The 21448-nt window shown below is 41.8% G+C and overlaps 1 protein-coding gene and 13 non-coding genes across 15 annotated transcripts in view; 13 read left to right on the forward strand and 1 right to left on the reverse strand.

Moving 5' to 3' along the window:
• The window catches only part of cc2d2a (coiled-coil and C2 domain containing 2A), a 64216-nt gene that overhangs the window by 28013 nt on the left and 14755 nt on the right, over positions 1 to 21448 (reverse strand). The gene's annotated exons all lie outside the window — the stretch shown is intronic.
• trnav-aac (transfer RNA valine (anticodon AAC)) lies at positions 1492 to 1564 on the forward strand. The gene has a single exon. It is a non-coding gene; the product is annotated as a tRNA-Val (tRNA).
• On the forward strand, positions 4719 to 4791 carry trnav-aac (transfer RNA valine (anticodon AAC)). The gene has a single exon. It is a non-coding gene; the product is annotated as a tRNA-Val (tRNA).
• trnav-aac (transfer RNA valine (anticodon AAC)) lies at positions 7102 to 7174 on the forward strand. The gene has a single exon. It is a non-coding gene; the product is annotated as a tRNA-Val (tRNA).
• trnav-aac (transfer RNA valine (anticodon AAC)) lies at positions 9485 to 9557 on the forward strand. Its single transcript has one exon. It is a non-coding gene; the product is annotated as a tRNA-Val (tRNA).
• On the forward strand, positions 10468 to 10540 carry trnav-aac (transfer RNA valine (anticodon AAC)). Its single transcript has one exon. It is a non-coding gene; the product is annotated as a tRNA-Val (tRNA).
• On the forward strand, positions 12430 to 12502 carry trnav-aac (transfer RNA valine (anticodon AAC)). The gene has a single exon. It is a non-coding gene; the product is annotated as a tRNA-Val (tRNA).
• On the forward strand, positions 14813 to 14885 carry trnav-aac (transfer RNA valine (anticodon AAC)). Its single transcript has one exon. It is a non-coding gene; the product is annotated as a tRNA-Val (tRNA).
• On the forward strand, positions 17196 to 17268 carry trnav-aac (transfer RNA valine (anticodon AAC)). Its single transcript has one exon. It is a non-coding gene; the product is annotated as a tRNA-Val (tRNA).
• On the forward strand, positions 19157 to 19229 carry trnal-cag (transfer RNA leucine (anticodon CAG)). The gene has a single exon. It is a non-coding gene; the product is annotated as a tRNA-Leu (tRNA).
• trnav-aac (transfer RNA valine (anticodon AAC)) lies at positions 19298 to 19370 on the forward strand. The gene has a single exon. It is a non-coding gene; the product is annotated as a tRNA-Val (tRNA).
• trnav-aac (transfer RNA valine (anticodon AAC)) lies at positions 20002 to 20074 on the forward strand. Its single transcript has one exon. It is a non-coding gene; the product is annotated as a tRNA-Val (tRNA).
• Positions 20284 to 20356, forward strand: trnav-aac (transfer RNA valine (anticodon AAC)). The gene has a single exon. It is a non-coding gene; the product is annotated as a tRNA-Val (tRNA).
• Positions 20565 to 20637, forward strand: trnav-aac (transfer RNA valine (anticodon AAC)). The gene has a single exon. It is a non-coding gene; the product is annotated as a tRNA-Val (tRNA).

Raw genomic sequence — 21448 nt, forward strand, 5'->3', positions numbered from 1 at the left:
CCTGGTTTGAAACCAGGCAGAAACAAGTCTTTTCTGCCTCATTTCCCATAATCGAGAACAATCTGAGGCTCAGCAAGATACAAGTTGCCTGTTGTTTCTGTAGTGTAGTGGTCATCACGTTTGCCAAACACGCAAAAGGTCCCTGGTTCAAAACCAGGCGGAAACAAGTCTTTTCTGCCTCTAATCCTACAATCAAAAACCATCTGCAATTCACCAACATGGATATTGCCAGTTGTTTCTATAGTGTAATGGTGATGAAGTTTGCCTAACACGCAAAAGATCCCTGGTTTGAAACCAGGCAGAAATAAGTCTTTTCTGCGTCTAATCCTATAATCAAGAACCATCTGCAGTTCAGCAAGATGCAAGTCACTAGTTGTTTCTGTAGTGTAGAGGTCATTACATCTGCCTGACAAGCAAAAGGTCCCGGGTTTGAAAACAGACAGAAACAAGTCTTTTCTGCCTCATTTCCGATAATCAAGGACAATCTGAAGCTCAGCAAGACAGAAGTTGCCACTTGTTTCTGTAGTGTAGTGGTCATTACGTTTGCCTAACACGCAAAAGGTCCCTGGTTCGAAACCAGGCAGAAGCAAGTCTTTTCTGCCTCTAATCCTACAATCAAAAACCATCTGCAATTCACCAACATGGATATTGCCAGTTGTTTCTGTAGTGTAATGGTGATGAAGTTTGCCTAACACGCAAAAGGTCCCTGGTTTGAAACCAGGCAGAAATAAGTCTTTTGTGCCTCTAATCCTATAATCGAGAACAATCTGGGGCTCGGCAAGATACAAAGTGCCATTTGTTTCTGTAGTGTAGTGGTCATCACATTTGCCTTACAAGGAAAAGGTCCCTGGTTCAAAACCTGTGTACAAAATACAACCTTCCACAAAGTAAATGGACATTCCATTCAGACAGTACGCTTGCTTCTCCAGTTTCGTCATAACTTACAGTCCCTTCCTTTGTGTTTTCTGTCTCATGAATCTCTTTAAAATAAAGTTGAGCTGTAATCTCTTTAAAATAAGGTTGAGGCGTAAAAGTGTTTTTAGATCTTTCTTACTGTTGTTTTTCTTTGGACGAAGCAAGAGTCCTGGAACTAGTATTGGCCCATCTCAACAAATGGATGAATTTGTGCAAGACAGCTGTTTGTAACACACTCAAACTGTATAGTCCTTCAACTTGCGCAATTTTTTGCTACGTAGATCTCAAACACAACCAGTGTCGCTGCATCCAGTTAAAAATATCTGACTCAACATGTCCATGAAGGACTGGACGTGTTGGAATGAGTGTGAGACCTTTGCAGGTGACTCAGACTATATATTAATTTCAACATGTGTGTTGAGGGACTTCTTCATGGTTTCTGTAATGTAGCGGATATCACATTCGCCTCAGACGCGAAAGGTCCCTGGTTCGACACCAGGCAGAAACAAGTCTTTTCTGCCTCATTTCCCATAATCAAGAACAATCTGAGGCTCAGCAAGATACAAGTTGCCAGTTGTTTCTGTAGTGTAGTGGTCATCACGTTTGCCTAACACGCAAAAGGTCCCTGGTTCAAAACCAGGCAGAAACAAGTATTTCTGCCTCTAATCCTATTATCAAGAAACATCTGGAGTTCACCAACAGGGATATTGACAGTTGTTTCTGTAGTGTAGTGGTCATCAAGTTTGCGTAACACACAAAAGGTCCCTGGTTTGAAACCAGGCAGAAACAAGTCTTTTCTGCCTCATTTCCCATAATCGAGAACAATCTGAGGCTCAGCAAGATACAAGTTGCCAGTTGTTTCTGTAGTGAAGTGGTCATCACGTTTGCCTAACACGCAAAAGGTCCCTGGTTCAAAACCAGGCAGAAACAAGTATTTCTGCCTCTAATCCTATTATCAAGAACCATCTGGAGTTCACCAACAGGGATATTGACAGTTGTTTCTGTAGTGTAGTGGTCATCAAGTTTGCATAACACACAAAAGGTCCCTGGTTTGAAACCAGGCAGAAACAAGTCTTTTCTGCCTCATTTCCCATAATCGAGAACAATCTGAGGCTCAGCAAGATACAAGTTGCCTGTTGTTTCTGTAGTGTAGTGGTCATCACGTTTGCCAAACACGCAAAAGGTCCCTGGTTCAAAACCAGGCGGAAACAAGTCTTTTCTGCCTCTAATCCTACAATCAAAAACCATCTGCAATTCACCAACACGGATATTGCCAGTTGTTTCTATAGTGTAATGGTGATGAAGTTTGCCTAACACGCAAAAGATCCCTGGTTTGAAACCAGGCAGAAATAAGTCTTTTCTGCGTCTAATCCTATAATCAAGAACCATCTGCAGTTCAGCAAGATGCAAGTTACTAGTTGTTTCTGTAGTGTAGAGGTCATTACATCTGCCTGACAAGCAAAAGGTCCCGGGTTTGAAAACAGACAGAAACAAGTCTTTTCTGCCTCATTTCCGATAATCAAGGACAATCTGAAGCTCAGCAAGACAGAAGTTGCCTCTTGTTTCTGTAGTGTAGTGGTCATCAAGTTTGCCTAACACGCAAAAGGTCCCTGGTTCAAAACCAGGCAGAAACAAGTATTTCTGCCTCTAATCCTATTATCAAGAAACATCTGGAGTTCACCAACAGGGATATTGACAGTTGTTTCTGTAGTGTAGTGGTCATCAAGTTTGCGTAACACACAAAAGGTCCCTGGTTTGAAACCAGGCAGAAACAAGTCTTTTCTGCCTCATTTCCCATAATCGAGAACAATCTGAGGCTCAGCAAGATACAAGTTGCCAGTTGTTTCTGTAGTGAAGTGGTCATCACGTTTGCCTAACACGCAAAAGGTCCCTGGTTCAAAACCAGGCAGAAACAAGTATTTCTGCCTCTAATCCTATTATCAAGAACCATCTGGAGTTCACCAACAGGGATATTGACAGTTGTTTCTGTAGTGTAGTGGTCATCAAGTTTGCATAACACGCAAAAGGTCCCTGGTTCAAAACCAGGCGGAAACAAGTCTTTTTTGTCTCTAATCCTACAATCAAAAACCATCTGCAATTCACCAACATGGATATTGCCAGTTGTTTCTATAGTGTAATGGTGATGAAGTTTGCCTAACACGCAAAAGATCCCTGGTTTGAAACCAGGCAGAAATAAGTCTTTTCTGCGTCTAATCCTATAATCAAGAACCATCTGCAGTTCAGCAAGATGCAAGTTACTAGTTGTTTCTGTAGTGTAGAGGTCATTACATCTGCCTGACAAGCAAAAGGTCCCGGGTTTGAAAACAGACAGAAACAAGTCTTTTCTGCCTCATTTCCGATAATCAAGGACAATCTGAAGCTCAGCAAGACAGAAGTTGCCTCTTGTTTCTGTAGTGTAGTGGTCATCAAGTTTGCCTAACACTCAAAAGGTCCCTGGTTCGACAACAGGCAGAAACAAGTCTTTTCTGCCTCTAATCCTACAATCAAAAACCATCTGCAATTCACCAACATGGATATTGCCAGTTGTTTCTGTAGTGTAATGGTGATGAAGTTTGCCTAACATGCAAAAGATCCCTGGTTTGAAACCAGGCAGAAATAAGTCTTTTCTGCCTCTAATCCTATAATCAAGAACCATCTGCAGTTCAGCAAGATGGAAGTTACTAGTTGTTTCTGTAGTGTAGAGGTCATTACATCTGCCTGACAAGCAAAAGGTCCCGGGTTTGAAAACAGACAGAAACAAGTCTTTTCTGCCTCATTTCCGATAATCAAGGACAATCTGAAGCTCAGCAAGACAGAAGTTGCCACTTGTTTCTGTAGTGTAGTGGTCATTACGTTTGCCTAACACGCAAAAGGTCCCTGGTTCGAAACCAGGCAGAAGCAAGTCTTTTCTGCCTCTAATCCTACAATCAAAAACCATCTGCAATTCACCAACATGGATATTGCCAGTTGTTTCTGTAGTGTAATGGTGATGAAGTTTGCCTAACACGCAAAAGGTCCCTGGTTTGAAACCAGGCAGAAATAAGTCTTTTGTGCCTCTAATCCTATAATCGAGAACAATCTGGGGCTCGGCAAGATACAAAGTGCCATTTGTTTCTGTAGTGTAGTGGTCATCACATTTGCCTTACAAGGAAAAGGTCCCTGGTTCAAAACCTGTGTACAAAATACAACCTTCCACAAAGTAAATGGACATTCCATTCAGACAGTACGCTTGCTTCTCCAGTTTCGTCATAACTTACAGTCCCTTCCTTTGTGTTTTCTGTCTCATGAATCTCTTTAAAATAAAGTTGAGCTGTAATCTCTTTAAAATAAGGTTGAGGCGTAAAAGTGTTTTTAGATCTTTCTTACTGTTGTTTTTCTTTGGACGAAGCAAGAGTCCTGGAACTAGTATTGGCCCATCTCAACAAATGGATGAATTTGTGCAAGACAGCTGTTTGTAACACACTCAAACTGTATAGTCCTTCAACTTGCGCAATTTTTTGCTACGTAGATCTCAAACACAACCAGTGTCGCTGCATCCAGTTAAAAATATCTGACTCAACATGTCCATGAAGGACTGGACGTGTTGGAATGAGTGTGAGACCTTTGCAGGTGACTCAGACTATATATTAATTTCAACATGTGTGTTGAGGGACTTCTTCATGGTTTCTGTAATGTAGCGGATATCACATTCGCCTCAGACGCGAAAGGTCCCTGGTTCGACACCAGGCAGAAACAAGTCTTTTCTGCCTCATTTCCCATAATCAAGAACAATCTGAGGCTCAGCAAGATACAAGTTGCCAGTTGTTTCTGTAGTGTAGTGGTCATCACGTTTGCCTAACACGCAAAAGGTCCCTGGTTCAAAACCAGGCAGAAACAAGTATTTCTGCCTCTAATCCTATTATCAAGAAACATCTGGAGTTCACCAACAGGGATATTGACAGTTGTTTCTGTAGTGTAGTGGTCATCAAGTTTGCGTAACACACAAAAGGTCCCTGGTTTGAAACCAGGCAGAAACAAGTCTTTTCTGCCTCATTTCCCATAATCGAGAACAATCTGAGGCTCAGCAAGATACAAGTTGCCAGTTGTTTCTGTAGTGAAGTGGTCATCACGTTTGCCTAACACGCAAAAGGTCCCTGGTTCAAAACCAGGCAGAAACAAGTATTTCTGCCTCTAATCCTATTATCAAGAACCATCTGGAGTTCACCAACAGGGATATTGACAGTTGTTTCTGTAGTGTAGTGGTCATCAGGTTTGCATAACACACAAAAGGTCCCTGGTTTGAAACCAGGCAGAAACAAGTCTTTTCTGCCTCATTTCCCATAATCGAGAACAATCTGAGGCTCAGCAAGATACAAGTTGCCTGTTGTTTCTGTAGTGTAGTGGTCATCACGTTTGCCAAACACGCAAAAGGTCCCTGGTTCAAAACCAGGCGGAAACAAGTCTTTTCTGCCTCTAATCCTACAATCAAAAACCATCTGCAATTCACCAACATGGATATTGCCAGTTGTTTCTATAGTGTAATGGTGATGAAGTTTGCCTAACACGCAAAAGATCCCTGGTTTGAAACCAGGCAGAAATAAGTCTTTTCTGCGTCTAATCCTATAATCAAGAACCATCTGCAGTTCAGCAAGATGCAAGTTACTAGTTGTTTCTGTAGTGTAGAGGTCATTACATCTGCCTGACAAGCAAAAGGTCCCGGGTTTGAAAACAGACAGAAACAAGTCTTTTCTGCCTCATTTCCGATAATCAAGGACAATCTGAAGCTCAGCAAGACAGAAGTTGCCTCTTGTTTCTGTAGTGTAGTGGTCATCAAGTTTGCCTAACACTCAAAAGGTCCCTGGTTCGACAACAGGCAGAAACAAGTCTTTTCTGCCTCTAATCCTACAATCAAAAACCATCTGCAATTCACCAACATGGATATTGCCAGTTGTTTCTGTAGTGTAATGGTGATGAAGTTTGCCTAACATGCAAAAGATCCCTGGTTTGAAACCACGCAGAAATAAGTCTTTTCTGCCTCTAATCCTATAATCAAGAACCATCTGCAGTTCAGCAAGATGCAAGTTACTAGTTGTTTCTGTAGTGTAGAGGTCATTACATCTGCCTGACAAGCAAAAGGTCCCGGGTTTGAAAACAGACAGAAACAAGTCTTTTCTGCCTCATTTCCGATAATCAAGGACAATCTGAAGCTCAGCAAGACAGAAGTTGCCACTTGTTTCTGTAGTGTAGTGGTCATTACGTTTGCCTAACACGCAAAAGGTCCCTGGTTCGAAACCAGGCAGAAGCAAGTCTTTTCTGCCTCTAATCCTACAATCAAAAACCATCTGCAATTCACCAACATGGATATTGCCAGTTGTTTCTGTAGTGTAATGGTGATGAAGTTTGCCTAACACGCAAAAGGTCCCTGGTTTGAAACCAGGCAGAAATAAGTCTTTTGTGCCTCTAATCCTATAATCGAGAACAATCTGGGGCTCGGCAAGATACAAAGTGCCATTTGTTTCTGTAGTGTAGTGGTCATCACATTTGCCTTACAAGGAAAAGGTCCCTGGTTCAAAACCTGTGTACAAAATACAACCTTCCACAAAGTAAATGGACATTCCATTCAGACAGTACGCTTGCTTCTCCAGTTTCGTCATAACTTACAGTCCCTTCCTTTGTGTTTTCTGTCTCATGAATCTCTTTAAAATAAAGTTGAGCTGTAATCTCTTTAAAATAAGGTTGAGGCGTAAAAGTGTTTTTAGATCTTTCTTACTGTTGTTTTTCTTTGGACGAAGCAAGAGTCCTGGAACTAGTATTGGCCCATCTCAACAAATGGATGAATTTGTGCAAGACAGCTGTTTGTAACACACTCAAACTGTATAGTCCTTCAACTTGCGCAATTTTTTGCTACGTAGATCTCAAACACAACCAGTGTCGCTGCATCCAGTTAAAAATATCTGACTCAACATGTCCATGAAGGACTGGACGTGTTGGAATGAGTGTGAGACCTTTGCAGGTGACTCAGACTATATATTAATTTCAACATGTGTGTTGAGGGACTTCTTCATGGTTTCTGTAATGTAGCGGATATCACATTCGCCTCAGACGCGAAAGGTCCCTGGTTCGACACCAGGCAGAAACAAGTCTTTTCTGCCTCATTTCCCATAATCAAGAACAATCTGAGGCTCAGCAAGATACAAGTTGCCAGTTGTTTCTGTAGTGTAGTGGTCATCACGTTTGCCTAACACGCAAAAGGTCCCTGGTTCAAAACCAGGCAGAAACAAGTATTTCTGCCTCTAATCCTATTATCAAGAAACATCTGGAGTTCACCAACAGGGATATTGACAGTTGTTTCTGTAGTGTAGTGGTCATCAAGTTTGCGTAACACACAAAAGGTCCCTGGTTTGAAACCAGGCAGAAACAAGTCTTTTCTGCCTCATTTCCCATAATCGAGAACAATCTGAGGCTCAGCAAGATACAAGTTGCCAGTTGTTTCTGTAGTGAAGTGGTCATCACGTTTGCCTAACACGCAAAAGGTCCCTGGTTCAAAACCAGGCAGAAACAAGTATTTCTGCCTCTAATCCTATTATCAAGAACCATCTGGAGTTCACCAACAGGGATATTGACAGTTGTTTCTGTAGTGTAGTGGTCATCAAGTTTGCATAACACACAAAAGGTCCCTGGTTTGAAACCAGGCAGAAACAAGTCTTTTCTGCCTCATTTCCCATAATCGAGAACAATCTGAGGCTCAGCAAGATACAAGTTGCCTGTTGTTTCTGTAGTGTAGTGGTCATCACGTTTGCCAAACACGCAAAAGGTCCCTGGTTCAAAACCAGGCGGAAACAAGTCTTTTCTGCCTCTAATCCTACAATCAAAAACCATCTGCAATTCACCAACATGGATATTGCCAGTTGTTTCTATAGTGTAATGGTGATGAAGTTTGCCTAACACGCAAAAGATCCCTGGTTTGAAACCAGGCAGAAATAAGTCTTTTCTGCGTCTAATCCTATAATCAAGAACCATCTGCAGTTCAGCAAGATGCAAGTTACTAGTTGTTTCTGTAGTGTAGAGGTCATTACATCTGCCTGACAAGCAAAAGGTCCCGGGTTTGAAAACAGACAGAAACAAGTCTTTTCTGCCTCATTTCCGATAATCAAGGACAATCTGAAGCTCAGCAAGACAGAAGTTGCCTCTTGTTTCTGTAGTGTAGTGGTCATCAAGTTTGCCTAACACTCAAAAGGTCCCTGGTTCGACAACAGGCAGAAACAAGTCTTTTCTGCCTCTAATCCTACAATCAAAAACCATCTGCAATTCACCAACATGGATATTGCCAGTTGTTTCTGTAGTGTAATGGTGATGAAGTTTGCCTAACATGCAAAAGATCCCTGGTTTGAAACCACGCAGAAATAAGTCTTTTCTGCCTCTAATCCTATAATCAAGAACCATCTGCAGTTCAGCAAGATGCAAGTTACTAGTTGTTTCTGTAGTGTAGAGGTCATTACATCTGCCTGACAAGCAAAAGGTCCCGGGTTTGAAAACAGACAGAAACAAGTCTTTTCTGCCTCATTTCCGATAATCAAGGACAATCTGAAGCTCAGCAAGACAGAAGTTGCCACTTGTTTCTGTAGTGTAGTGGTCATTACGTTTGCCTAACACGCAAAAGGTCCCTGGTTCGAAACCAGGCAGAAGCAAGTCTTTTCTGCCTCTAATCCTACAATCAAAAACCATCTGCAATTCACCAACATGGATATTGCCAGTTGTTTCTGTAGTGTAATGGTGATGAAGTTTGCCTAACACGCAAAAGGTCCCTGGTTTGAAACCAGGCAGAAATAAGTCTTTTGTGCCTCTAATCCTATAATCGAGAACAATCTGGGGCTCGGCAAGATACAAAGTGCCATTTGTTTCTGTAGTGTAGTGGTCATCACATTTGCCTTACAAGGAAAAGGTCCCTGGTTCAAAACCTGTGTACAAAATACAACCTTCCACAAAGTAAATGGACATTCCATTCAGACAGTACGCTTGCTTCTCCAGTTTCGTCATAACTTACAGTCCCTTCCTTTGTGTTTTCTGTCTCATGAATCTCTTTAAAATAAAGTTGAGCTGTAATCTCTTTAAAATAAGGTTGAGGCGTAAAAGTGTTTTTAGATCTTTCTTACTGTTGTTTTTCTTTGGACGAAGCAAGAGTCCTGGAACTAGTATTGGCCCATCTCAACAAATGGATGAATTTGTGCAAGACAGCTGTTTGTAACACACTCAAACTGTATAGTCCTTCAACTTGCGCAATTTTTTGCTACGTAGATCTCAAACACAACCAGTGTCGCTGCATCCAGTTAAAAATATCTGACTCAACATGTCCATGAAGGACTGGACGTGTTGGAATGAGTGTGAGACCTTTGCAGGTGACTCAGACTATATATTAATTTCAACATGTGTGTTGAGGGACTTCTTCATGGTTTCTGTAATGTAGCGGATATCACATTCGCCTCAGACGCGAAAGGTCCCTGGTTCGACACCAGGCAGAAACAAGTCTTTTCTGCCTCATTTCCCATAATCAAGAACAATCTGAGGCTCAGCAAGATACAAGTTGCCAGTTGTTTCTGTAGTGTAGTGGTCATCACGTTTGCCTAACACGCAAAAGGTCCCTGGTTCAAAACCAGGCAGAAACAAGTATTTCTGCCTCTAATCCTATTATCAAGAAACATCTGGAGTTCACCAACAGGGATATTGACAGTTGTTTCTGTAGTGTAGTGGTCATCAAGTTTGCGTAACACACAAAAGGTCCCTGGTTTGAAACCAGGCAGAAACAAGTCTTTTCTGCCTCATTTCCCATAATCGAGAACAATCTGAGGCTCAGCAAGATACAAGTTGCCAGTTGTTTCTGTAGTGAAGTGGTCATCACGTTTGCCTAACACGCAAAAGGTCCCTGGTTCAAAACCAGGCAGAAACAAGTATTTGCCTCTAATCCTATTATCAAGAACCATCTGGAGTTCACCAACAGGGATATTGACAGTTGTTTCTGTAGTGTAGTGGTCATCAAGTTTGCATAACACACAAAAGGTCCCTGGTTTGAAACCAGGCAGAAACAAGTCTTTTCTGCCTCATTTCCCATAATCGAGAACAATCTGAGGCTCAGCAAGATACAAGTTGCCTGTTGTTTCTGTAGTGTAGTGGTCATCACGTTTGCCAAACACGCAAAAGGTCCCTGGTTCAAAACCAGGCGGAAACAAGTCTTTTCTGCCTCTAATCCTACAATCAAAAACCATCTGCAATTCACCAACATGGATATTGCCAGTTGTTTCTATAGTGTAATGGTGATGAAGTTTGCCTAACACGCAAAAGATCCCTGGTTTGAAACCAGGCAGAAATAAGTCTTTTCTGCGTCTAATCCTATAATCAAGAACCATCTGCAGTTCAGCAAGATGCAAGTTACTAGTTGTTTCTGTAGTGTAGCAGTCATCACATCTGCCTGACAAGCAAAAGGTCCCTGGTTTGAAACCAGACAGAAACAAGTCTTTTCTGCCTCATTTTCGATAATCAAGGACAATCTGAAGCTCAGCAAGATACAAGTTGCCAATTGTTTCTGTAGTGTAGTGGTCATCACGTTTGCCTAACACGCAAAAGGTCCCTGGTTCAAAACCAGGCAGAAACAAGTCTTTTCTGCCTCATTTCCGATAATCAAGGACAATCTGAAGCTCAGCAAGATAGACGTTGCCAGGTGTTTCTGTAGTGTAGTGGTCATCAAGTTTGCCTAACACTCAAAAGGTCCCTGGTTCGACAACAGGCAGAAACAAGTCTTTTCTGCCTCTAATCCTACAATCAAAAACCATCTGCAATTCACCAACATGGATATTGCCAGTTGTTTCTATAGTGTAATGGTGATGAAGTTTGCCTAACATGCAAAAGATCCCTGGTTTGAAACCAGGCAGAAATAAGTCTTTTCTGCGTCTAATCCTATAATCAAGAACCATCTGCAGTTCAGCAAGATGCAAGTTACTAGTTGTTTCTGTAGTGTAGAGGTCATTACATCTGCCTGACAAGCAAAAGGTCCCGGGTTTGAAAACAGACAGAAACAAGTCTTTTCTGCCTCATTTCCGATAATCAAGGACAATCTGAAGCTCAGCAAGACAGAAGTTGCCTCTTGTTTCTGTAGTGTAGTGGTCATCAAGTTTGCCTAACACTCAAAAGGTCCCTGGTTCGACAACAGGCAGAAACAAGTCTTTTCTGCCTCTAATCCTACAATCAAAAACCATCTGCAATTCACCAACATGGATATTGCCAGTTGTTTCTGTAGTGTAATGGTGATGAAGTTTGCCTAACATGCAAAAGATCCCTGGTTTGAAACCACGCAGAAATAAGTCTTTTCTGCCTCTAATCCTATAATCAAGAACCATCTGCAGTTCAGCAAGATGCAAGTTACTAGTTGTTTCTGTAGTGTAGAGGTCATTACATCTGCCTGACAAGCAAAAGGTCCCGGGTTTGAAAACAGACAGAAACAAGTCTTTTCTGCCTCATTTCCGATAATCAAGGACAATCTGAAGCTCAGCAAGACAGAAGTTGCCACTTGTTTCTGTAGTGTAGTGGTCATTACGTTTGCCTAACACGCAAAAGGTCCCTGGTTCGAAACCAGGCAGAAGCAAGTCTTTTCTGCCTCTAATCCTACAATCAAAAACCATCTGCAATTCACCAACATGGATATTGCCAGTTGTTTCTGTAGTGTAATGGTGATGAAGTTTGCCTAACACGCAAAAGGTCCCTGGTTTGAAACCAGGCAGAAATAAGTCTTTTGTGCCTCTAATCCTATAATCGAGAACAATCTGGGGCTCGGCAAGATACAAAGTGCCATTTGTTTCTGTAGTGTAGTGGTCATCACATTTGCCTTACAAGGAAAAGGTCCCTGGTTCAAAACCTGTGTACAAAATACAACCTTCCACAAAGTAAATGGACATTCCATTCAGACAGTACGCTTGCTTCTCCAGTTTCGTCATAACTTACAGTCCCTTCCTTTGTGTTTTCTGTCTCATGAATCTCTTTAAAATAAAGTTGAGCTGTAATCTCTTTAAAATAAGGTTGAGGCGTAAAAGTGTTTTTAGATCTTTCTTACTGTTGTTTTTCTTTGGACGAAGCAAGAGTCCTGGAACTAGTATTGGCCCATCTCAACAAATGGATGAATTTGTGCAAGACAGCTGTTTGTAACACACTCAAACTGTATAGTCCTTCAACTTGCGCAATTTTTTGCTACGTAGATCTCAAACACAACCAGTGTCGCTGCATCCAGTTAAAAATATCTGACTCAACATGTCCATGAAGGACTGGACGTGTTGGAATGAGTGTGAGACCTTTGCAGGTGACTCAGACTATATATTAATTTCAACATGTGTGTTGAGGGACTTCTTCATGGTTTCTGTAATGTAGCGGATATCACATTCGCCTCAGACGCGAAAGGTCCCTGGTTCGACACCAGGCAGAAACAAGTCTTTTCTGCCTCATTTCCCATAATCAAGAACAATCTGAGGCTCAGCAAGATACAAGTTGCCAGTTGTTTCTGTAGTGTAGTGGTCATCACGTTTGCCTAACACGCAAAAGGTCCCTGGTTCAAAACCAGGCAGAAACAAGTATTTCTGCCTCTAATCCTATTATCAAGAAACATCTGGAGTTCACCAACAGGGATATTGACAGTTGTTTCTGTAGTGTAGTGGTCATCAAGTTTGCGTAACACACAAAAGGTCCCTGGTTTGAAACCAGGCAGAAACAAGTCTTTTCTGCCTCATTTCCCATAATCGAGAACAATCTGAGGCTCAGCAAGATACAAGTTGCCAGTTGTTTCTGTAGTGAAGTGGTCATCACGTTTGCCTAACACGCAAAAGGTCCCTGGTTCAAAACCAGGCAGAAACAAGTATTTCTGCCTCTAATCCTATTATCAAGAACCATCTGGAGTTCACCAACAGGGATATTGACAGTTGTTTCTGTAGTGTAGTGGTCATCAGGTTTGCATAACACACAAAAGGTCCCTGGTTTGAAACCAGGCAGAAACAAGTCTTTTCTGCCTCATTTCCCATAATCGAGAACAATCTGAGGCTCAGCAAGATACAAGTTGCCTGTTGTTTCTGTAGTGTAGTGGTCATCACGTTTGCCAAACACGCAAAAGGTCCCTGGTTCAAAACCAGGCGGAAACAAGTCTTTTCTGCCTCTAATCCTACAATCAAAAACCATCTGCAATTCACCAACATGGATATTGCCAGTTGTTTCTATAGTGTAATGGTGATGAAGTTTGCCTAACACGCAAAAGATCCCTGGTTTGAAACCAGGCAGAAATAAGTCTTTTCTGCGTCTAATCCTATAATCAAGAACCATCTGCAGTTCAGCAAGATGCAAGTTACTAGTTGTTTCTGTAGTGTAGAGGTCATTACATCTGCCTGACAAGCAAAAGGTCCCGGGTTTGAAAACAGACAGAAACAAGTCTTTTCTGCCTCATTTCCGATAATCAAGGACAATCTGAAGCTCAGCAAGACAGAAGTTGCCTCTTGTTTCTGTAGTGTAGTGGTCATCAAGTTTGCCTAACACTCAAAAGGTCCCTGGTTCGACAACAGGCAGAAACAAGTCTTTTCTGCCTCTAATCCTACAATCAAAAACCATCTGCAATTCACCAACATGGATATTGCCAGTTGTTTCTGTAGTGTAATGGTGATGAAGTTTGCCTAACATGCAAAAGATCCCTGGTTTGAAACCACGCAGAAATAAGTCTTTTCTGCCTCTAATCCTATAATCAAGAACCATCTGCAGTTCAGCAAGATGCAAGTTACTAGTTGTTTCTGTAGTGTAGAGGTCATTACATCTGCCTGACAAGCAAAAGGTCCCGGGTTTGAAAACAGACAGAAACAAGTCTTTTCTGCCTCATTTCCGATAATCAAGGACAATCTGAAGCTCAGCAAGACAGAAGTTGCCACTTGTTTCTGTAGTGTAGTGGTCATTACGTTTGCCTAACACGCAAAAGGTCCCTGGTTCGAAACCAGGCAGAAGCAAGTCTTTTCTGCCTCTAATCCTACAATCAAAAACCATCTGCAATTCACCAACATGGATATTGCCAGTTGTTTCTGTAGTGTAATGGTGATGAAGTTTGCCTAACACGCAAAAGGTCCCTGGTTTGAAACCAGGCAGAAATAAGTCTTTTGTGCCTCTAATCCTATAATCGAGAACAATCTGGGGCTCGGCAAGATACAAAGTGCCATTTGTTTCTGTAGTGTAGTGGTCATCACATTTGCCTTACAAGGAAAAGGTCCCTGGTTCAAAACCTGTGTACAAAATACAACCTTCCACAAAGTAAATGGACATTCCATTCAGACAGTACGCTTGCTTCTCCAGTTTCGTCATAACTTACAGTCCCTTCCTTTGTGTTTTCTGTCTCATGAATCTCTTTAAAATAAAGTTGAGCTGTAATCTCTTTAAAATAAGGTTGAGGCGTAAAAGTGTTTTTAGATCTTTCTTACTGTTGTTTTTCTTTGGACGAAGCAAGAGTCCTGGAACTAGTATTGGCCCATCTCAACAAATGGATGAATTTGTGCAAGACAGCTGTTTGTAACACACTCAAACTGTATAGTCCTTCAACTTGCGCAATTTTTTGCTACGTAGATCTCAAACACAACCAGTGTCGCTGCATCCAGTTAAAAATATCTGACTCAACATGTCCATGAAGGACTGGACGTGTTGGAATGAGTGTGAGACCTTTGCAGGTGACTCAGACTATATATTAATTTCAACATGTGTGTTGAGGGACTTCTTCATGGTTTCTGTAATGTAGCGGATATCACATTCGCCTCAGACGCGAAAGGTCCCTGGTTCGACACCAGGCAGAAACAAGTCTTTTCTGCCTCATTTCCCATAATCAAGAACAATCTGAGGCTCAGCAAGATACAAGTTGCCAGTTGTTTCTGTAGTGTAGTGGTCATCACGTTTGCCTAACACGCAAAAGGTCCCTGGTTCAAAACCAGGCAGAAACAAGTATTTCTGCCTCTAATCCTATTATCAAGAAACATCTGGAGTTCACCAACAGGGATATTGACAGTTGTTTCTGTAGTGTAGTGGTCATCAAGTTTGCGTAACACACAAAAGGTCCCTGGTTTGAAACCAGGCAGAAACAAGTCTTTTCTGCCTCATTTCCCATAATCGAGAACAATCTGAGGCTCAGCAAGATACAAGTTGCCAGTTGTTTCTGTAGTGAAGTGGTCATCACGTTTGCCTAACACGCAAAAGGTCCCTGGTTCAAAACCAGGCAGAAACAAGTATTTCTGCCTCTAATCCTATTATCAAGAACCATCTGGAGTTCACCAACAGGGATATTGACAGTTGTTTCTGTAGTGTAGTGGTCATCAAGTTTGCATAACACACAAAAGGTCCCTGGTTTGAAACCAGGCAGAAACAAGTCTTTTCTGCCTCATTTCCCATAATCGAGAACAATCTGAGGCTCAGCAAGATACAAGTTGCCTGTTGTTTCTGTAGTGTAGTGGTCATCACGTTTGCCAAACACGCAAAAGGTCCCTGGTTCAAAACCAGGCGGAAACAAGTCTTTTCTGCCTCTAATCCTACAATCAAAAACCATCTGCAATTCACCAACATGGATATTGCCAGTTGTTTCTATAGTGTAATGGTGATGAAGTTTGCCTAACACGCAAAAGATCCCTGGTTTGAAACCAGGCAGAAATAAGTCTTTTCTGCGTCTAATCCTATAATCAAGAACCATCTGCAGTTCAGCAAGATGCAAGTTACTAGTTGTTTCTGTAGTGTAGAGGTCATTACATCTGCCTGACAAGCAAAAGGTCCCGGGTTTGAAAACAGACAGAAACAAGTCTTTTCTGCCTCATTTCCGATAATCAAGGACAATCTGAAGCTCAGCAAGACAGAAGTTGCCTCTTGTTTCTGTAGTGTAGTGGTCATCAAGTTTGCCTAACACTCAAAAGGTCCCTGGTTCGACAACAGGCAGAAACAAGTCTTTTCTGCCTCTAATCCTACAATCAAAAACCATCTGCAATTCACCAACATGGATATTGCCAGTTGTTTCTGTAGTGTAATGGTGATGAAGTTTGCCTAACATGCAAAAGATCCCTGGTTTGAAACCACGCAGAAATAAGTCTTTTCTGCCTCTAATCCTATAATCAAGAACCATCTGCAGTTCAGCAAGATGCAAGTTACTAGTTGTTTCTGTAGTGTAGAGGTCATTACATCTGCCTGACAAGCAAAAGGTCCCGGGTTTGAAAACAGACAGAAACAAGTCTTTTCTGCCTCATTTCCGATAATCAAGGACAATCTGAAGCTCAGCAAGACAGAAGTTGCCACTTGTTTCTGTAGTGTAGTGGTCATTACGTTTGCCTAACACGCAAAAGGTCCCTGGTTCGAAACCAGGCAGAAGCAAGTCTTTTCTGCCTCTAATCCTACAATCAAAAACCATCTGCAATTCACCAACATGGATATTGCCAGTTGTTTCTGTAGTGTAATGGTGATGAAGTTTGCCTAACACGCAAAAGGTCCCTGGTTTGAAACCAGGCAGAAATAAGTCTTTTGTGCCTCTAATCCTATAATCGAGAACAATCTGGGGCTCGGCAAGATACAAAGTGCCATTTGTTTCTGTAGTGTAGTGGTCATCACATTTGCCTTACAAGGAAAAGGTCCCTGGTTCAAAACCTGTGTACAAAATACAACCTTCCACAAAGTAAATGGACATTCCATTCAGACAGTACGCTTGCTTCTCCAGTTTCGTCATAACTTACAGTCCCTTCCTTTGTGTTTTCTGTCTCATGAATCTCTTTAAAATAAAGTTGAGCTGTAATCTCTTTAAAATAAGGTTGAGGCGTAAAAGTGTTTTTAGATCTTTCTTACTGTTGTTTTTCTTTGGACGAAGCAAGAGTCCTGGAACTAGTATTGGCCCATCTCAACAAATGGATGAATTTGTGCAAGACAGCTGTTTGTAACACACTCAAACTGTATAGTCCTTCAACTTGCGCAATTTTTTGCTACGTAGATCTCAAACACAACCAGTGTCGCTGCATCCAGTTAAAAATATCTGACTCAACATGTCCATGAAGGACTGGACGTGTTGGAATGAGTGTGAGACCTTTGCAGGTGACTCAGACTATATATTAATTTCAACATGTGTGTTGAGGGACTTCTTCATGGTTTCTGTAATGTAGCGGATATCACATTCGCCTCAGACGCGAAAGGTCCCTGGTTCGACACCAGGCAGAAACAAGTCTTTTCTGCCTCATTTCCCATAATCAAGAACAATCTGAGGCTCAGCAAGATACAAGTTGCCAGTTGTTTCTGTAGTGTAGTGGTCATCACGTTTGCCTAACACGCAAAAGGTCCCTGGATCAAAACCAGGCAGAAACAAGTATTTCTGCCTCTAATCCTATTATCAAGAAACATCTGGAGTTCACCAACAGGGATATTGACAGTTGTTTCTGTAGTGTAGTGGTCATCAAGTTTGCGTAACACACAAAAGGTCCCTGGTTTGAAACCAGGCAGAAACAAGTCTTTTCTGCCTCATTTCCCATAATCGAGAACAATCTGAGGCTCAGCAAGATACAAGTTGCCTGTTGTTTCTGTAGTGTAGTGGTCATCACGTTTGCCAAACACGCAAAAGGTCCCTGGTTCAAAACCAGGCGGAAACAAGTCTTTTCTGCCTCTAATCCTACAATCAAAAACCATCTGCAATTCACCAACATGGATATTGCCAGTTGTTTCTATAGTGTAATGGTGATGAAGTTTGCCTAACACGCAAAAGATCCCTGGTTTGAAACCAGGCAGAAATAAGTCTTTTCTGCGTCTAATCCTATAATCAAGAACCATCTGCAGTTCAGCAAGATGCAAGTTACTAGTTGTTTCTGTAGTGTAGAGGTCATTACATCTGCCTGACAAGCAAAAGGTCCCGGGTTTGAAAACAGACAGAAACAAGTCTTTTCTGCCTCATTTCCGATAATCAAGGACAATCTGAAGCTCAGCAAGACAGAAGTTGCCTCTTGTTTCTGTAGTGTAGTGGTCATCAAGTTTGCCTAACACTCAAAAGGTCCCTGGTTCGACAACAGGCAGAAACAAGTCTTTTCTGCCTCTAATCCTACAATCAAAAACCATCTGCAATTCACCAACATGGATATTGCCAGTTGTTTCTGTAGTGTAATGGTGATGTAGTTTGCCTAACATGCAAAAGATCCCTGGTTTGAAACCACGCAGAAATAAGTCTTGTCTGCCTCTAATCCTATAATCAAGAACCATCTGCAGTTCAGCAAGATGCAAGTTACTAGTTGTTTCTGTAGTGTAGAGGTCATTACATCTGCCTGACAAGCAAAAGGTCCCGGGTTTGAAAACAGACAGAAACAAGTCTTTTCTGCCTCATTTCCGATAATCAAGGACAATCTGAAGCTCAGCAAGACAGAAGTTGCCACTTGTTTCTGTAGTGTAGTGGTCATTACGTTTGCCTAACAAGCAAAAGGTCCCTGGTTCGAAACCAGGCAGAAGCAAGTCTTTTCTGCCTCTAATCCTACAATCAAAAACCATCTGCAATTCACCAACATGGATATTGCCAGTTGTTTCTGTAGTGTAATGGTGATGAAGTTTGCCTAACACGCAAAAGGTCCCTGGTTTGAAACCAGGCAGAAATAAGTCTTTTGTGCCTCTAATCCTATAATCGAGAACAATCTGGGGCTCGGCAAGATACAAAGTGCCATTTGTTTCTGTAGTGTAGTGGTCATCACATTTGCCTTACAAGGAAAAGGTCCCTGGTTCAAAACCTGTGTACAAAATACAACCTTCCACAAAGTAAATGGACATTCCATTCAGACAGTACGCTTGCTTCTCCAGTTTCGTCATAACTTACAGTCCCTTCCTTTGTGTTTTCTGTCTCATGAATCTCTTTAAAATAAAGTTGAGCTGTAATCTCTTTAAAATAAGGTTGAGGCGTAAAAGTGTTTTTAGATCTTTCTTACTGTTGTTTTTCTTTGGACGAAGCAAGAGTCCTGGAACTAGTATTGGCCCATCTCAACAAATGGATGAATTTGTGCAAGACAGCTGTTTGTAACACACTCAAACTGTATAGTCCTTCAACTTGCGCAATTTTTTGCTACGTAGATCTCAAACACAACCAGTGTCGCTGCATCCAGTTAAAAATATCTGACTCAACATGTCCATGAAGGACTGGACGTGTTGGAATGAGTGTGAGACCTTTGCAGGTGACTCAGACTATATATTAATTTCAACATGTGTGTTGAGGGACTTCTTCATGGTTTCTGTAATGTAGCGGATATCACATTCGCCTCAGACGCGAAAGGTCCCTGGTTCGACACCAGGCAGAAACAAGTCTTTTCTGCCTCATTTCCCATAATCAAGAACAATCTGAGGCTCAGCAAGATACAAGTTGCCAGTTGTTTCTGTAGTGTAGTGGTCATCACGTTTGCCTAACACGCAAAAGGTCCCTGGTTCAAAACCAGGCAGAAACAAGTATTTCTGCCTCTAATCCTATTATCAAGAAACATCTGGAGTTCACCAACAGGGATATTGACAGTTGTTTCTGTAGTGTAGTGGTCATCAAGTTTGCGTAACACACAAAAGGTCCCTGGTTTGAAACCAGGCAGAAACAAGTCTTTTCTGCCTCATTTCCCATAATCGAGAACAATCTGAGGCTCAGCAAGATACAAGTTGCCTGTTGTTTCTGTAGTGTAGTGGTCATCACGTTTGCCAAACACGCAAAAGGTCCCTGGTTCAAAACCAGGCGGAAACAAGTCTTTTCTGCCTCTAATCCTACAATCAAAAACCATCTGCAATTCACCAACATGGATATTGCCAGTTGTTTCTATAGTGTAATGGTGATGAAGTTTGCCTAACACGCAAAAGATCCCTGGTTTGAAACCAGGCAGAAATAAGTCTTTTCTGCGTCTAATCCTATAATCAAGAACCATCTGCAGTTCAGCAAGATGCAAGTTACTAGTTGTTTCTGTAGTGTAGCAGTCATCACATCTGCCTGACAAGCAAAAGGTCCCTGGTTTGAAACCAGACAGAAACAAGTCTTTTCTGCCTCATTTTCGATAATCAAGGACAATCTGAAGCTCAGCAAGATACAAGTTGCCAATTGTTTCTGTAGTGTAGTGGTCATCACGTTTGCCTAACACGCAAAAGGTCCCTGGTTCAAAACCAGGCAGAAACAAGTCTTTTCTGCCTCATTTCCGATAATCAAGGACAATCTGAAGCTCAGCAAGATAGACGTTGCCAGGTGTTTCTGTAGTGTAGTGGTCGTCAAGTTTGCCTAACACTCAAAAGGTCCCTGGTTCGACACCAGGCAGAAACAAGTCTTTTCTGCCTCATTTCCCATAATCGAGAACAATCTGAGGCTCAGCAAGATACAAGTTGCCAGTTGTTTCTGTAGTGTAGTGGTCATCACGTTTGCCTAACACGCAAAAGGTCCCTGGTTCAAAACCAGGCAGAAACAAGTCTTTTCTGCCTCTAATCCTATAATCAAGAACCATCTGCAGTTCACCAACATGGATATTGCCAGTTGTTTCTGTAGTGTAGTGGTCATCACGTTTGCCTAACACACAAAAGGACCCTGTTTTGGAACCAGTCAGAAACAAGTCTTTTCTGCCTCATTTCCCATAATCGAGAACATCTGAGGCTCAGCAAGATACAAGTTGCCAGTTGTTTCTGTAGTGTAGTGGTCATCACGTTTGCCTAACACGCAAAAGGTCCCTGGTTCGAAACCAGGCAGAAACAAGACTTTTCTGCCTCTAATCCTACAATCAAAAACCATCTGCAATTCACCAACATGGATATTGCCAGTTGTTTCTATAGTGTAATGGTGATGAAGTTTGCCTAACACGCAAAAGATCCCTGGTTTGAAACCAGGCAGAAATAAGTCTATTCTGCCTCTAATCCTATAATCAAGAACCATCTGCAGTTCAGCAAGATGCAAGTTACTAGTTGTTTCTGTAGTGTAGCAGTCATCACATCTGCCTGACAAGCAAAAGGTCCCTGGTTTGAAACCAGACAGAAACAAGTCTTTTCTGCCTCATTTCCGATAATCAAGGACAATCTGAAGCTCAGGAAGATACAAGTTGCCACTTGTTTCTGTAGTGTAGTGGTCATCAGGTTTGCCTAACACACAAAAGGTCCCTGGTTCAAAACCAGGCAGAAACAAGTCTTTTCTGCCTCATTTCCGATAATCAAGAACAATCTGGGGCTCGGCAAGATAGAAGTTGCCTGTTGATTCTGTAGTGTAGTGGTCATCACATTTGCCTAACAAGCAAAAGGTCCCTGGTTCAAAACCAAAACCTGTGCACAAAATACAACCTTCCACAAAGTAAATGGACATTCAATTCTGACAGTACCTCAATGTTCTTTGTTGGTTGCTTCTCCTGTTTCCTAATAACTTACAGTCCCTTCCTTCGTGTCTTCTGTCTCATGAATCTCTTTAAAATAAGGTTGAGCTGTAAAAGTGTTTTTAGATCTTTCTTACTGTTGTTTTCCTTTGGACAAAGCAAGAGTCCTGGAACTAGTATTGGTCCATCTCAACAAATGGATGAAT

This window comes from Antennarius striatus, chromosome 7, assembly GCF_040054535.1.
Source record: "Antennarius striatus isolate MH-2024 chromosome 7, ASM4005453v1, whole genome shotgun sequence".
Lineage (NCBI taxonomy): Eukaryota > Metazoa > Chordata > Actinopteri > Lophiiformes > Antennariidae > Antennarius > Antennarius striatus.